At 34.6% G+C, this 18,027-nt stretch overlaps 1 pseudogene; it reads left to right on the top strand.

Annotated features, from left to right (window-relative positions):
- The first annotated feature begins 1,429 nt into the window (after positions 1 to 1,429).
- On the top strand, positions 1,430 to 15,946 carry LOC105477396 (UDP-glucuronosyltransferase 2A2-like; annotated as a pseudogene).
- The last annotated feature ends 2,081 nt before the right edge of the window (positions 15,947 to 18,027 follow it).

Here is an 18,027-nt window from a genome sequence, read left to right as displayed (position 1 = left end):
TGAAAAGATGTGCTCTGAATTCTGTGTCAGAAATTTTATATGTATTTATTTCTTCTGCATTAGGTGAGTTCTGTTGTTTTTTAGCAGGATCGTATTTCCTTTCATCTGTACATTGCTGTTTCCATATTTAAAGAGATACCCACATGTTCTAGCTTTTATAGGTGTATTCTTGTGTTGTAGGTGTATTTTATAGGTGTACTCTTGTGTCAACCTTTTCTATTTATTATTGGAATCTAATTCCTTGCCACCAGTTGCTTTTTGTTTGGGCAAGGACTTAATATTTGCCACCAGAATTTAATACTGCACCAAAAGTCAATATTTGCTGTAATGTTGTTTTCCAGTCTCGGGAGACTTATTGGGAGCATCTGAACTTAAATGCTGCACTGGAACTTAAAACCAGACTTGCAGAGTTTTCTAGGTCTGGGAGAGATTTAAACAATCCTTGGAACTTAATTTCAAACCTTTTACTTGCTTCCCCGTCATGGAAAATCTCCACATGACTACCTGGGAATTGTAAAAAATCTTGTCAAAGATTCAAACTTTCCTTTAGATCTTGTCCCTGCATTGCTATGGTTCTGGTCAGACTCCTCAGTGTGGTGTCCCTGTAGCTAGGAACGCAAAGCAGATGTCAAGATCTCTGTGGCGATCACTGTGATTACTACTCTCATTTTTGGTCTCAAATTTACCCCAGGTGGTTCAGCCCTATGAATACTCTTAATACCTCCTGTGTGGTGGAACAAATGTGGGCTTTCCCCCCAAATTTACAGATCTATGAAGAAATTATATGTCCACTTGAAATTCCCTCGTCCCATTTCAATAACCACAGGTAAAAGGAAGTTCTCTCACAGTGGTGTCATTTTGGTGTGTGGAAGGCGGGTGGTACCGTCCAAAAAATTATTCATCTTACCAATCATAAGTTTTCTCATGTCCATGAGTCTTGGGGTTTTCTCCTTCTCTATTGAGATCTGGTGAATTCAGACTGGCATTTTTGTGTTTGGATAGCTACTAGTTGTACATTTGTGGGGGAATTGATGTTGGGTTTTTTAACTTTTTTTATTTTGTTGACATCACAAAATGTCAACAAACTGACACTTGATATTGTTGAAATAGTTTTATGAGTTTACAATCCATTATGTTTTTAGCGTTTGATGTCTACTAAATATTAAATGAGCTGGACATTTCTCACTTAAACGTTCTGTATAATTATTTGGTTGTGTGCTTTTTCTGGTAAATAATTATTATGTACTGAAGCCATATGTTTCTAACACAAACTTCATCATTTCTATTCTAAAAGGCATCTCAGAATATAGGGACAATATAACTATGTATATGACAACTTCAAAATTTTATTTTAGAAGTATACATAAACTATATTATTCTATGTGGTATTGCATCTATAAAGATGAAGACAATTTCTTCTCTGGAGGAAATGGAAGAATTTGTCCAGAACTCTGATGAAGGTGGTATTTTTGTGTTTTCTCTGGAGTCAGTTTTGCAAAACCTTACAGAAGAAAAGGTTGATCTTATCACTTCAGCCCTGGCTCAGATTCCGCAAAAAGTCAGTACAACTTCTAATCCTTATAAGAAGCTATTCACACAGTGGAAAAAGTATGGCTTTTCATTTGGAACTTGAATCTCGTTTTTCAGTTTGCATAACAAGCACTAGATTTACGTAACGATTTGGAAAGCATTATGGTAGTGTATGTGGACACAACTGATTATTTGCCTATGATCTTTGCTATTACTTTAGTAACACATCTCCTAGTTGTCATTTGTTAATAATAAAATAAAAATAATGCATTAAGTACCTATTTCACATTGCAGGATTTGAAATCTTAAGACCTACTCTGATGACTCCAAAGGAAACTTCTTAAGTATACTAGCTCAAAGGAACATAAAAACTGGGGAATGATATCAGAAAGTGAAGAATCATGCCAATAGTATCCTCAGCATATATTATTGTATAGGAACTCTATTCAGTGTGTTTGAACATAAAAGTAGAAGCTTAGATTTATGTCGTCTTTCTAATGAACTAGAGCTTTCTATAGTTAGAAGGCAATTATGATTTTAATATAGTCTAACAACCTGCATGTAATACTTTATGATATTCAATTAGTTTTGTTATTAATGTAATTCCAGTTTTCCTCTCTTTAGTTAATGCTATTTATACACTAGCCAAGAGGTTTTTCTTTAATTTTATGTTTTGTTTAATTTAAAAACACGCAATAAAAGCAAGTATGCTAATTAGGAATGTGAAATTAGTTTTAGTCATGAGATTCTCTTTTTGGGAGTTCAAACTATCTATGTAATCCTTTGTTTTCAAGTGCAAGATTTTCATGTAGGTTTCCAGGAAGAAAAAAGTATGGAACTAAGGTACAAATACAAACAAAATTTAACTTTGAACAAAGAAATATAGGTAACTCCTGTCTCTTTGTTTTTGAATTAGAAATAAATGAAATAAAGGAGAGAAGGAGGCATAAAGAGAAAAGACAACCAACTATCCAAAACCAGACAAAAACCAAAGAAATATTTGTCTCTGGGAAACTGTAAATTTGATAAAAGACCTAGAATGGCCAAGTGATTTACATTTACACAGAAGTTGAGTGTCCATAAGAATACTTAACTTCCATATGCGACAAATTATGCAACACTGCTTTTTTTGTTATTTTTATAATCTCACTCCTAGATGCTTTGAGTTTGCAGTAAACAAAATAACAAATGGTATACTTAATAGTTGAATGGTATACACCCTTTTAAAAGGTGACTGTCAATAGTCTTACTATTTCTTTCAGTGATGACAAAGGACGCTTATATACCCCGTCTCAAATATCATCTGAAATAGAGTGGATTGTATGAATTATAATGCTCTGAAAACTCAAAATGCTATTATCTTGTGGTTTAGCTTGTGAAATGCATACATTTTCTTCCTCAGGTTTTATGGAGATTCAAAGGAAAGAAACCAACTGCATTAGGAGCCAATACACAGCCCTATGTTTGGATATCCCAGAGTGATCTTCATGGTAAGATTATGACAAAGTAAAAATAATGAATTTCATGAGGGGAAAATTGAATAACTGTTTAACACTTAATAAATTTAACAAAAATTTAAAATTTATAGTTTGTTACTTTACTTTTAATTTTAAAGTGCATATAATTAAATAATTGGTCATTAATTTTTTTGATTCTTACTTTCTATTTTTAAAGTAAAAGTTTCAAGCAATGGAGAAAAAAGTTAATGCCTCTTTTCCTCAAGATAGCAAATTTCTTTTGTGATGATGCCCTTTTTGTTCACATTTGTAGAAAATTCTGCCCTCTTCAGTGAGTTATTTCATAGATTTTTTTCCCTACGAGTCTCTGAAATTCTTTTCAGATTATGATAATAAAAGCTATACTTCTCATTCAGTTTCCCAACTAGATCATTCCCAGACCAAAGCTTTTATCATTCAAGGTGACATAAATGAGATCTATGAAGCTATTTACCGTGGAGTCCCTGTGGTGGGAGTTCCCATGTTTGGTGATCATCTTGACAACACCTCTCACATGAAAGCCAAAGGAGCAGCTGTGCAGGTGAACATGAATACAATTACAAGCACAGTTTTGCTTAGGTCTTTGAGAACAGTTATTAATGATATTTTGTAAGTATTACTGCTTTAAAAGGCTTATCTACCATTGATTATGTTATACATCATACTAGAAAATGTTAGGGGCCCTACCGGAAGACTATTTAAAAGATCTTTCCCCTCAATCTCAGGTGATTCATCATCTTAATATTGCAATAGTCCTGCAAATGTTAGTTCATAGAGTGTCAATCTTCCTTCTTAGAAACCATAGATTTAAATTAAAGATCAGCTTACTAAGTATTTTCCTATGTCTTCATTTTACCCCATTCTGGTAAAAATATGTTTCTTTTTCAATTTCCCCACTATATCTGTTCAGTGCTATTCAACCAACAAAGTTCATACCACAACAAAAATCAATCTTTTATTCAACAAGCTTTTGGCTTGTATAACATATGCTATGGTTTACCTACTTCTTTTTAATGAGAGCAAAAGAAAACTCTACGTTTTCCATGTGTGATCTTGCTTTCCAGTTATAAAGAGAATGCTGTGAGATTATCGAGAATTCACCATGATCAACCTGTAAAGTCCCTGGATCGAGCAGTTTTCTGGATCGAGTTTGTCCTGAGCCACAAAGGAGCCAAGCACCCTCGGCTAGCTGCCCACAACTTCTCCTAGTACCAATGCTGCTCTTTGGATGTGACTGTATTTTTGCTAGTCTGTGTGGCAATGGCTATATTTTTGGTCACAAAACTTTGTTTGGTTTTCTGTCCAAAATTTGGTAAAATAGGAAAGAAGAAAAAGAGGAAATACATGTTTCTGAATTTGGGAAAGTCAAGAATGGAGCAATCTTGTTAATTTTTCAGCCACAGATAATTTTAAAAGAACACATTACTTTCTCCTCATTTTCATATTTTCCACACCAATATTTTATCTTAGCTCTATATCCTAAAATTTAAACAAATAATTAATTGGGGTGTGTGTCACACTCTTTTGTTGTATTTGCCTAGGCTATTTGATCCTTTTCTAATACATTGCTGACACAAGATCACTAATAATTCTAGAATGTCCTATTCATGACATCACTATTTTCATAATGTCACATTTTTTAAACCTTAGTTGATATGTTTCTTCACAATTGCTGGCTCTTGTGTAGTGCATAAATATGAGTTGACATCAATAGATGTAAAGAAGTCAAAAGTATAAAATTCACAAGATGCAATAGACTATACAAATCAAGGAAGTGTTCTATGATATTAGTTTGTTATGAAAAACATAACAATGTTGCTTGCTTTTTTGATAAAAATAAGCCATTTTACATAGCCAACAGTACTGGGCTTGGACCATGAATTGGTAATAATAGTGATAGTGCATTACTCTAGAAAAGGTTTAGTGTATTTCTCTAGAACTCATCTAGATATAATGGCCTACATTTCTGCCTTTAGTCAACCAATATTTTTTGTCTCCTCAATGAGAGATAGTTATCATTACTGTGTTCAAACAAAAGGGTAAGTGATCCTTTCTTATGGAGAGAAAATGTCAACAAGATGATCAAGATGAACAGATTATTTTAGGAGAGGTAACCACAGGAAACATTTTATTAAAAATACTAATTTTAAGAAACTTTTGACTGTTTTCTTGATGAAGTTTTAAATGTCTATTAAGAATTACTATTTATTCATAATTTTTAGTATCTATAAAGTATAATTCACTGTAGGAAAATAGAGATACATTTAATCTAAAACTAAGATTATTATATTGTCTTTCAGTCTCAATATTCTAGATATATGTTTGTTAAATAACTGTATGCAAGAATTTAAGATATTACAAGATCTGCATGACCAAGAATATATGGTATATCATAATAATCATGTAGCAATGTAAATCTCTACATTAAAATAGTATTTATATTTTAATAATATTTATATCAATTTAAAAATATGTTAAACTTTTTATTTTCTTTACATTTTATAGTCAGTGAGTTTTGATTTCTGTATTTATTAAATAAATAACCTTAATTGGCTTACTGAAAATTTTAAAATACTATAAAATTAATAAAGGTTTATTTCCAAATTAATTCCAATTGTAAAATGACTATAAAAATGTAAATATTTATTCTAGTACATGTTTATGACTAATACACATACTAAAATTTAATAAATAAATTTATTTTCAAGTATTTAGAACTTTTTACATTTTTATTTCTATATGTAGTTTTACTTTTATAATTTTATTATAATTTGGTAAAGGCTGCTTACATCTCTTTTTCATCTAATTTTTTCTTTGTAATTAAATGCAGCAGTTGGCTAAGATGCTGTGATAGGTGGGAAGCTGTCTCTACACGAGCCTTCTAAAACTCTGGGGCTCTCTGAGGTCCTTTATGAGATTCCCTGCCACTCAAGAGCTGTTGCTCATAAGACTTTCATTCTTCATCAATTTAGCATTGCTTTTTGAGATCAGCAGTAATCAGAGTCCAACTTGCCTTGTGTTTGTAATATGCTCTGCCCTAACCATTTCGTCCTTTTCCAAGAATCTGCTCAAGGTTGTTATCCTCTCCCTATAAGGAACTGCTAGCTTAGAGTCCCAAGAGCCATGAAAAACAAAGAAAGAAATATTGAAAAAGAGGATTTTTAATGAGAGACTAATGTTTATATGAGTTATCAGAGAGGAACAGAAAATTTAATTTCTAATATAAATATAAAAATTTTGTGTGCATCAGATTGATTAAGACAAGAGTTTCCAACTTTTGCTACACATGAAAAAAAGGGGAGATTTTATTATAACAATGCCAATGCCCATTTCTCATATTAATCAATAAAGTGTATTGGTCAAAAGCCAAGATTATCTATTGTTAAAGGTGTCTCAGTGATCCCAATGCATAGTGGAATGTGGAAAACACTGGGTTAAAGTCAAATTTTCAAAAGTCATAGACAAGAGAGAATCTTGAAAAATCAGAGAAAAATGACTCATCACATATAAGTGAGCTTGAATAAGAGTATCAACAAGAATTTCAGCAGATATCTTCCAAATCAAAAGTAAATAAGATGATATATTCAAAGTGCTGAAAGAAAAAAAGAAATCTGCTAAACAAGACTACTATTTGGCAGATTTATATCTTTCAATATTTATACAATATTGAATACCTTCTATGATAAAAAATAAAACAACAATTGAAGAAATAGTCAGTATAAGACCTCACTATAAGAGATGCTCTCCTTCAAGTTTACATGAAAGGATGCTAGACATAAAAAAAAAAAAAAAAGCCATATACAATAGAAAACTCTGCGGCAAAGGTAAACATTGAGTTCAATATACAGCTTTATCATGTTGGTGTATCAATTACTTTCAATTTTGGAATACAATTTAGAAGGCAAAAACATTAAAAAACTATAAATCTATCTAAATAAGTCTATGTAAAAAAGGAACTGTTACACAACAGTAAAAAGATATAGTGATACAGGTAACATAAAGTGAAGATAGTAGTAGAGTTTTCTTATGTGATTGAAGTCAAGTTTTGAACAAATTAAAATACATTTTTAAACTGTAAAATATTTTATATAATCCTCAAAGTTACTAAAAAATACTTATAGAAGATACACAAAAAGAAATAAGAAACAACTTTATGATTAGCAAGCACGGTGGTATGAGAAAAGTTTCTAGTAAATACCTACATAAAAAAGAAGAAAGATCTGACATAAATAACCTAAATTTACACCTCAAGAAATGAGAAAAAAAAATTAAGCTCAAAGACAGCAGAAGGAAGAAAATATTAAAGATTAGAACAGGAATAAATAACATACTGAATAGAAAAAAAAGCAACCAAACTAAGAGTCAGGTTTTCAAATGGACAATAAAATTAAAATTTTTTTATCTAGACTAATTTTAAGATAAAAGAGAGAAGAGTTCAATAAACAAAATCATATATAAAACCTCTACAACTTAGCAACTACAACACAATTTTTTAAAAAAAGAACTTGAACATGCATTTATCAAAAAAATATTATATGGTCAAAAAGCATATAAAAATATGTTCAACATCACTAATCATTAGAGAAATGTAAATAAAAAATATAATGAACTATCACTTCATAACCATTAGGGTGGTGTATATGTGTGTGTGTATGTGTGTGTGTGTGTGTATCTATCTATCTATCTATCTATCTATCCATCTATATAAAGCATTTCTTAAATAGATTATGAGCTATCACCTCATAACCATTAGAATCGTGTATATATGTGTTTATATATACAAACACACATATACCTATATAAACATATATACATATATAACATACATATAACATAAATATGCACACTTATACATATATAATATATACACATATATAAATATATAAAAATCATTACAAAGTTAAAGAACTCTATATTGGACTGTATATTGACCTTTGCCACAGAACTTTATACATATACATACATACACACACACTCAAATATGCACACATGGCAGAAAATTAAAATAGAATTTACATATGACCCAACAATGTCACTAGTAGGTAATTATCCAGAAACAATGAAAAGTAGGATTTTGAAAAGCTATTGGCACTTCCAAGTTCTTTGGAACGTTATTCACAAGAATGAAGAGAGGGAAGCAACACAAGTATCCATGGATATATGAATGGACAGAGAAAACATGGTATATACATGCAATGGAATACTATTTAGTTTTTAAAAAGAAGAAAATTCTGTCATATATAAAAACATGAGGAACTTTGAACCTACTATAATATATGAAATAAACCAGTCACAGAAAGACAAATACTATGTGAGTCCACTTATATGTGGTATCAAAAGTAGTAAAATTCATACTATAAATTTGTAAAAACTAAGGAAATATCTGAAGGTAACTCTTCAATGTGCAAAAGCATTCCCAGAAAATAAACCTAAAAAGCATTTTCTTAAAATTATGTATTGTGTTTTGGAAATGAATGTTGATAAACCTATATAACCAGTTACACATGTATTGCTTTGAAAGGTGCACAATTCTTTGTTCATACCTTAATTCGTAGTTGACTTTCTCAAAATGTATTTCCTATACAATATCAACCTTCAAAATTTAAATGTATGGCTATGTACCACTCTGTTAGTTTGCTAGGGCTGCCATAACAAAGCACCACAGACTAGATGATATAAACAATAGTTATTTATTTTCTAACAGTTTGCGGGACTGGAAGTGTGATCACAGTGTCACCGACACGGTTAGTTTTTCTGAAGGCCTCTCTCAATTGTCTTGTAGATGGTTGTCTTACTCCAGTGTCTTCACATGGTCTCCCTTCTGTATGTCTATGTCCTTATCTTCATATGGGATGGGTTCTATGTGCCCTTATTTTACCTTAATTTCTTCATTAAAGGACTTATTTCTACATATAGTCCTATTCTGAGGTACTGGGTGTTAGAACACCAACATAAGAACTTGGAATGAGAGACACGCGATTCAGCCCATAACAATCATTTAACTTATTTAAAGTTTCAAAATAAATTATATACATTTTAATACGAAAAATCAATAGTAGATAAGCATGGTTAAAATATACAGTTTCTATCACGCCAACATTAAGTGAAATACATTGAGAGAAAGTATTCTGCACAAATGAACACTCAAATCTAAATAACAGAATCAAAACATCTTATGTAAACTGATAAGACCTGAGAGTGAACTTTCTTAGACTCAATTAGAAAGCTTTTCAGTTGTGTTTAGTTGTAGGTGTTTGAATTTCTGTTTTATAAAAGCACTTTTAAAGAAGCTTTTATGTAATTTGAGCTACACTGTTTAATTTTATTAACCATTGCTTTAGAGCAGCTACCTTTAACTTTGAACATTAGGATAAACAGGTTGTGCAAAGTTGAGACTCACTTACCATCAACAGGTTGAGAAATTGAAACTTAAAACACATTTATGATTACTCTGGATTATGAGCTTCTTGCACTTGTTTTGAGCGCAGGGTTAGTTAGACCAGGAACTGATCACAGAGACTGAATGGCTTCCATGTTCTTTTCCTGCTGCATCTGTGTTTCTTTGACTCTGGAAGGACTGGAAAAGTACTTGTATAGTCCATGAATTCTAGTCACTGAATTAATTTAACAGTGTTCAGCTTCTTTGGAACTGCTGAAATTTTTATGGTGAGCATGCAAATAAAGCTGTCACAAATGGAGAAATAATTTCCAAAAGTGTGAGTGACAGTGTTACAATAAGTGAGGAGTCACTCAGCAGGCTGTAGGCAGCCAAGTTTAATACCTTTTTTGCAGACCCTTTAGCTTAATGTGGAAAGTTGATGGCTGAGCTCTTCGACATTTCATGTATATATTCTCTTTAGTTTACCCATGGGAATGGCAGATGTCTCATTCCTTCATATATTACTAGCAGCACATCAGAATGACAGACAATATGACTTATGTGCAAAGCTTAATTATTATTTTTTCTATGTAACTTGTGATCTGCTATTATATATTTATAGAATGGGGTGAGTAGTATAACTAAGTGTTAGGTCATAGCAAAAGTTTATTGTCCTAATTACTTTATACTTAAAATGTAATTAAATCTTTGAAATTATAAAAGTAATATTACAGTATAGAAAGAGTTAAAAAGATATCGATGAAGTGAGCTAGGAGGATTATGTTACTTTAGTAACTGTGAAAGTAATGACTATACTTTCTAGTTAAGGCATAGAATACTGTGGCCACAGTGTTTTAGAAATAAAGTATTTATTACTTTGTAACCAAAACTCTTTCATCTGTGTCTCACTTTGTGGAGTATCTCTGTACCTTTCACTCGGATTGTGATTCCATGGTATTTCTTCACATTTTCACACTGCTTACGATTCTTAATGGTTGCACTTGGTTTCTAGAGTCAGAATTCAGTGTAGGTTTATGGTGCAATAATGTAGTTCTAGGAATAAATATCATTTTTTCCCTCTTTTGACACTCTACAGAAAAATGGAATGATATTTCTATAAAGAATCATGATTTTAGGCTTTGGACTTTTTCCATTTTTTTCTTTGTATGTTTTTCAAGCATTCCTTCCTTTGCTTTCTTACCAACAGTACCTTCAGATTCAGCTTGTATCTGTTTATACGGAAAATCCTCTATACTTCTATGTAGTATGTAATTTTAGAACTCCTTATATCCTTACTTTCTTACACTATGGATTAAGCAAAATATTTTTAATTATATAAACAATCATAACATAGAGTTTGTGTTTATCTGATGCACATGATTCAGAGTTATCTGCTTACTTTATTTCTGTAATCCCTATCTATAATAAGGAAAATATAATTTAAAGGTTAAAACTTTATCTGTGGCATCATGTTGCTGAGAATCAATAGTGTTCTGATCAATTTAGTTATATTCCATCAATATCATCTCACATTTGTAATGTATAGTTAAAATTCAATTGAATTCAAAATATTTACTAAGAAATAGTCATTATATTTGTTTGTAAATTTGGAATATTACTAAATTTAAATCTCAACCTAAGCAAGATTATTTGTATACAATTACCCTTCAATCACAGCTTTTATTTTTCCGATAGGTATAATTATTTCAGTTTTACTTCAAAATAATAACTATAAATGCATTTTACCAGAATAAAAATGGAGACTCAGTAACAACATCAGTCAATTCATATCAATGTATGTACGTCTATTTTTAAAATATTTAAGAAATTCTGTCATTAGTAAACATTGCATACTTTCTCAAAATTAAATCTATAACATGTGTATAAAATAAAAAGTCTCATTATTCTGTCAAACTAAGATATATATTCAGACTGAAAAGAATCACTTACATAAAATTTGGAATATGAATGATCTAACCCTGCTACAGGTGCTGTACTTATTTCAACGCACATTTTAAGAGCACTGCTGATGCTGGGTCATAGTCTAACCCCTCATGTTACAAAAATAAATTTTAACTCTAATAATTTTTTTCTCTCTCTTACTTTCTCTCTTTATCTGTGTTTTTGTGTGTCTTTCACCTTTGTTTCTCCATACAGTATTTCACCACACTACCAGGTGGTGTGTTAACATGAAACAAATCGTAGATAGTATTGCACCATTCATATATATATTTCTTAGTAAAAAGGCCTAATAAAGCAATGAAATGGATTCCAGAAAGCACAGTAAAACCCCACCTTTTTGATCATTTCATCACTCCATGAGATGCACTGAGCACATATATAGATATATTCAGGGTTCAGTTCCTCTCTGCTGGTGTGTAATCATGACTTAGAATCCGAGTACTTGCCTAAAAAAACACTTGGATTTGTGTAAATCCTTCGTCTCGGAGATCCTCTTTATGTAGCTACCCTGAATCCTGTAGCTACCGTGAATCATCTCTCTCAAGTTCAAAGTTCCATAAATCTTTAGGGCAGGGGAAAAATGCTGCCAGTCTCTTTGCTAAAACATAGCAAGTCACCTTTGCTCCAGTTCTTCATTTCCATCTTAGCCTACCTCAGCCTGGACCATATTGTTCATATCACTTATCAGCATTTTTTGTCAAAGTTATTCAGCAAGTCTCTCAGAAGTTCCAAACTTTCCCACATTGTCCTATTTTCTTCTCAGCCCTCCAATAGCCCTGACTATTGTATTAGTCCATTTTCTATCTAGTAATAAAGTCATACCTGAGACTAAGAAGAAAAAGAGATTTAATGGACTTACAGTTCCACATGGCTGGGGAAGCCTCACAATCATGGCAGAAAGCAAGGAGTCACATCTTATATGGATGGTGGTAGGCAAAGAGAGAGCTTGTGCAGGGAAACTCCCGTTTTTTAAACCATCAGATCTCTTGAGATTCTTTCACTATCACGAGAACAGTGCAGGAAAGACCTGCCTCCATAATTCAATACCTCCCACTGGATTCCTCCCACGACATGTGGTAATTTTGTGAGTTACAATTCAAGATGATATTTAGGTGGGACACAGCCAAACAATATCACCCAGTCTTGGGAAGTTCATTATAGTAGTGTAAGAATGGACTATTACAGTAAACTGGTACTGAGGTAGTGGGGTACTGCTATAAAGATACTTGAGGCTGGGTGTGATGGCTCACGCCTGTAATCCCAGAACTTTGGGAGGCTGAGTCGGATGGATCATGAGGTCAGGAGATGGAGACCTTCCTGGCTAACATGGTGGAACTCCATCTCTACTAAAAATACAAAAAATTAGCCAGGTGTGGTGGTGGGCGCCTGTAGTCCCAGCTACTCGGAAGGCTGAGGCAGGAGAATGGCCTGAACCTGGAAGGCAGAGCTTGCAGTGAACCGAGATCTCGCCACTGCACTCCAGCCTGGGCGACAGAGTGAGACTGTCTCAAAAACAAAAACAAACAAACAAAAAATAGATACTTGAAAATGTGGAAGTGACTTTGGAACTGGGTAACAGGCAGAGATTAGAATAGTTTGAAATACTCAGAAGAAGATAGAAATATGTAGGAAAGTTTGGGACTTCCTAGAGAATTGTTGAATAGTTTTGACCAAAATAGTAATAATGATGTGGACAATGAAGTCTTGGCTGAAGTGGTTTCGGATGGAGAAGAGAAACTTGGGAAACGGGAGCAAAGGTTACTCTTGCTATGCTTTAGCAAAGACACTGCCTTTTGCCGCTGCCCTAGAGATCCATGAAACTATGAAGATGAGAGGGATGATTTAGAGTATCTGTCAGGAAAAAAAAAAAAAAAAAAAAAACCTATGTAGCAAAGTGTTCAAGAAGTGACCTGTTTGATTTTGAAAGCATTCAGTCTTATGTGTTCATAAAGAGATGGTTTGAAATTGGAATTTATGTTTAAAAGGGAAGCAGAGCACAAAAGTTTGAAAGATTTGCAGGCTGACCATGTAGTCAAACAGAAAAACTCATTTTCTAGGGAGGAGTTCAAACCAGCTGCAGAAATTTGCATTAATAATGAGGAGCCCAATGTTAATTCCAAAGACAATGGGGAAAATGTCTTCAGGGCATGTCAGAGCTCTTAACAGCAACCCCTCCGTCACAGATCTGGAAGCCTAGGAGAGAAAAGTGGTTTTGCAGTCCTGGTCCAGGTCTCCATTGCTGCTCTGTGCAGCCTTGGAACTTGATGCTCTGTTTCTCAGCCATGTCTAAAAGGTACTAAGGTATGGCTAAGTCCATTATTTCAGAGGCTGCAAGTTGCAATCCTCGGTGGCTTCCACATGCTGTTGGGCATAGGAGTCCACAGAAGTCAAGAACTGAGGTTTGGGAACCTCCACCTACATTTCAGAGGATGTATGGAGATGCATGGATGTCTAGGCAGAAGTCTGCTGCAGGGGTGGGGCCATCATGGACAACCTCTGCTTGGGCAGTGCTAAAGGGAAATAAGGGGTTGGAAGCTCCACATTGAGTCTGCACTGGGACACTGTCTAATGGAGGTGTGAGAAGTGGGCCACCATCCTCCAGATCCCAGAATTGTGGATCCACCAAAAGTTTGCACCACACACCTGGAAAAGCCACAGACACTCAACACCAGCCTGTGAAAGCAACAGAGAGGGTCACTGCACTGGGCAAAGCTACAGCAGCATAGCTGCCCATGACCATGCAAGCTCACCTCTTGCATCAGCATGCCTGGATGGGAGACATTAAGTAAAAAGGAGATCATTTAGGAGCTTTAAGATCTAATGACTGTTCCACTAGATGTCTAATGTACTTGGGCAGTATAACCCCTTTATTTTGGTCAATTTCTCCTATTTGAAATAAGAGCATTTACCCAATGCCTGTACCCTCATTGTATCTTGGAAGAAACTAATATGCTTTTGATTTTGCAGGTTTCTATGTTGAAGGAAATTGCCTTATCTCAGGTCAGGCATTGTACATGAACTTTCAAGCTAATGCTGAAATGAGTTAAGACCTTGGGGGACTGTGGAATAAATATGATTGATTTTGTAATGTAAGGAAAGGAGATTTGGAAGGGGCCAGGCATAAAATGATATGGTTAGGCTTTGTGTCACCACCAAAATCTCATCATAAATTGTACACCCCATAATCCTTATATAGCAAGGAATAAACCACATGGGAGGAAATTGGACTATGGAGGCAGTGTTCATCCCACGATATTCCTGTGATAGTAAGTTCTCATGAGATCTGATGGTTTTATAAGTGTCTGACAGTTTTTCCTTCACACACTCATTCTCTTGCTTGCCACTTTGTAAGACATGGTTGCTTCCTTTTCTGCCATGATTGTAAGTTTCATGAAGCATCCTCAGTCATGTGGAATTGTGAGTCAATTAAGTCTCCTTCTTTTATAAATTACCCAGTCTTGGGAAGTACTTTCTAGTAGTTGGAGAATGGGTGAACACATAAGGATTTAGTCATAAATTGTTTCCAAAGGCAAATGTCCAGAATGGTGTCTCCTAGGTTTTATTCTAGGATTCTTATAGTTTGAGATTGTAGAGTTAAATCTTTAATTCTTTGTTGTAGATCATTTTTGCATTGTTATAAAGTAATGCATGTGGTTGCATAACTTATGAAGAATGGAATTATATTTGGCTCACTGTTTAGTAGGTTGTACAAGCATCACCCCAGCATCTGCTTCTAGTGATGGCTTCCTGAAGCTTACAATCATGGAAGAAGGTGAAGTTAAGACTTTGGGGAACAGTTGGAAGGACATAATGGTATTTCGAAATGTTAGGACATGAGATTTGGAGGGACGAGAGGCAAATGATATAGTTTGGCTGTGTCTGCACCAAAATCTCATCTTGAGTTGTAGTTCCCATAATTCTCATGTGTCATGGGAGGGACCCAATGTGATGTAATTAGATCATGGGAGTGGTTTCCCCCATGCTATTCTCACAATAGTAAGTTCTCAAAAGAACTGATGGTTTTATTAGGGGCCTCCCTCTTTGCTCAGCTCTCATTCTTGTCCTTGCTGCCACCAGGTGAAAAAGAATATGTATACTTTTCCTTCTGCCATGATTGTAAGTTTCCTGTGGCTCCCCCAGCCCTGTGGAATTTGGGGTAAATTAAACTTGTTCTTTATTAAGTTACCTAGTTTTGGGTATGTCCTTATAACAGCATGAGAACAGACCAATACATCATAAAAAATCTAGTTCTTAAAAAAATATCTTCAACTTACCTTCTCTCTCTTCCTTCCATTCTCTCCCTTTTACTCATGCAAGCCTGTCTAGCAAGTGAATGCACTGAAGCCCACTTGAATAACTCTCCTGAAAAGCTATTTTCATTTCAACCTAATGTCTATTCTGAGAATATTCCAAACTTTTATGCTTTTTTTCTTTTTCTTCTTAAATATACGTTTTAACTTTAGGTTCTTTCCTTGCTCCTATATCTTATCATAGGCTGTTAGAAACAGACAGGTCACATCTTGAATGTTTTGCTACTTACAAATCTCTTCCACCCAACACTCTAAGTCACCACTCCTAAGTGTAAACATTCAGAAATCCCTAGGACATGATCATAATGCAGCCAAGATTTTTGGTAAGGTGTAATATGGGTGACCCTTACTCTGGTTCCTCATATCTTCCTCATTTTCACCTGGTACCTTCTCAGTCTGTCCCTCACTGTCCATACTCGTGTCAGAATTGTGGTCACAAACATCACCCCAGTTTCAAATGAGTTCCAAACATTTTCTCAACTTTCTTTCTTCCTCTAAGCCCTCAAATCCCTACTAACCTGAGCCCATTACCCATTTCCAAAGCTACTTCCATATTTTCGGGTATCTCTATGCCAACATGCTACACTTGATATCAATTTTCTGTGTTGGGCTATTTTTGGCATTGCTATAAAGTAATAAATTAGGCTGGGTGATATGGTTTCTTTTATTATTATTATTATTATTATTATTATTATTATTATACTTTAAGTTCTAGGGTACATGTGCATAACGTGCAGGTTTGTTACACATGTATACTTGTGCCATGTTGGTGTGCTGCACCCATCAACTCGTCAGCACCCATCAACTCGTCATTTACATCAGGTATAACTCCCAGTGCAATCCCTCCCCCCTCCCCCTTCCCCATGATAGGCCCCAGTGTGTGATGTTCCCCTTCCCGAGTCCAAGTGATCTCATTGTTCAGTTCCCACCTATGAGTGAGAACATGCGGTGTTTGGTTTTCTGTTCTTGCGATAGTTTGCTGAGAATGATGGTTTCCAGCTGCATCCATGTCCCTACAAATGACACAAACTCATCCTTTTTTATGACCGCATAGTATTCCATGGTGTATATGTGCCATATTTTCTTAATCCAATCTGTCACTGATGGACATTTGGGTATGTCCTTATAACAGCATGAGAACAGACCAATTCCAAGTCTTTGCTATTGTGAATAATGCCGCAATAAACATACGTGTGCATGTGTCTTTATAGCAGCATGATTTATAATCCTTTGGGTATATGCCCAGTAATGGGATGGCTGGGTCATATGGCACAATTTGTATTCCTGTATGAATCTCATGTTGAATTGGAGAGAGGGCCTGGTGGGAGGTGATTAGATCATGAAGGTGGATTTCCTCCTTGCTGTTTTCTTGATAGTGAGTGAGTTCTCATGAGATCTGACAGTTTAAAGGTGTGTGGTACTTCCTCCTTTTCTCTCTCTCTCTCTCTCTCTTTCTCTTTCTCTCTCTCTCTCTCACTGTCCTGCCACCTTGGAAGATCTGCTTGCTTCACCCTTTTCTTTCTCCATGATTTTTAGTTTTCTGAGGTCTCCCAGTCGTGCTTTCTGTCAAACCTGTGAAACTGTCAGTTAATTAAGCCTCCTTTTTTTCATAAATTACTCAGTTTCAGGTAGTTCTTCAGAGCAGTGTGAGATAGACTAATATGCTGAATAATTTATAAAGGAAAGAGGTTTAATTCGTTCACAGTTCTTTAGGCTGTGCAAGCTTGTCTCCAGTACCTGCTTCTGGCAAGGACTACAGAAAACACACAATCATGATGGAATTTATAGAAGGAGCCAGGGCATCATATGGCAAGTGTGGGATCAATAGAAAGAAGGGATGTTCCCAGCTGTTTGAAGCAACCAATTATTGTGTGAATTACCTGAGTGACAATTCACTTATCACCAAGGGGATTGCGATAAATCATTCAAGAATGTTTCACCCCCATAATCCAATCACCTCCCACTGTACCAAAAGAGGGTCTGGGTGCTCACTGCTTATAGAAATAAGCCACAATAACAAAAGCAAGGTATAATAAGAAAGACAGTAAATTTTATTACTGTTGTCAGCAGAGGGGAAAGTGGCCAGAAGCATTTTCAAAATTTACCACTTCTCAACTTCTGGAGACATGGTAATGATTTAAGAAGAGGGACTTGGAATGCAGAAGAGGCAAGGTGGGATAGGACGTGCCAGGTGGTGTGACACACTCCAGAGGTATATCTTGAATTATTGTTCCATCTAGTGAAGGTGAGAGCATTATGTGCTCAACCTGGTTGCAAATTAATCACAGAGAATCTTACAGTTACTCTAAAGCTGGGAGTGAACTCCAGCCTTGAAGTAATCTCCTGCTGG

Source organism: Macaca nemestrina, chromosome 3, assembly GCF_043159975.1.
Source record: "Macaca nemestrina isolate mMacNem1 chromosome 3, mMacNem.hap1, whole genome shotgun sequence".
Taxonomy (NCBI): Eukaryota; Metazoa; Chordata; class Mammalia; order Primates; family Cercopithecidae; genus Macaca; species Macaca nemestrina.
This window is presented reverse-complemented; position numbering and strand designations above follow the sequence as displayed.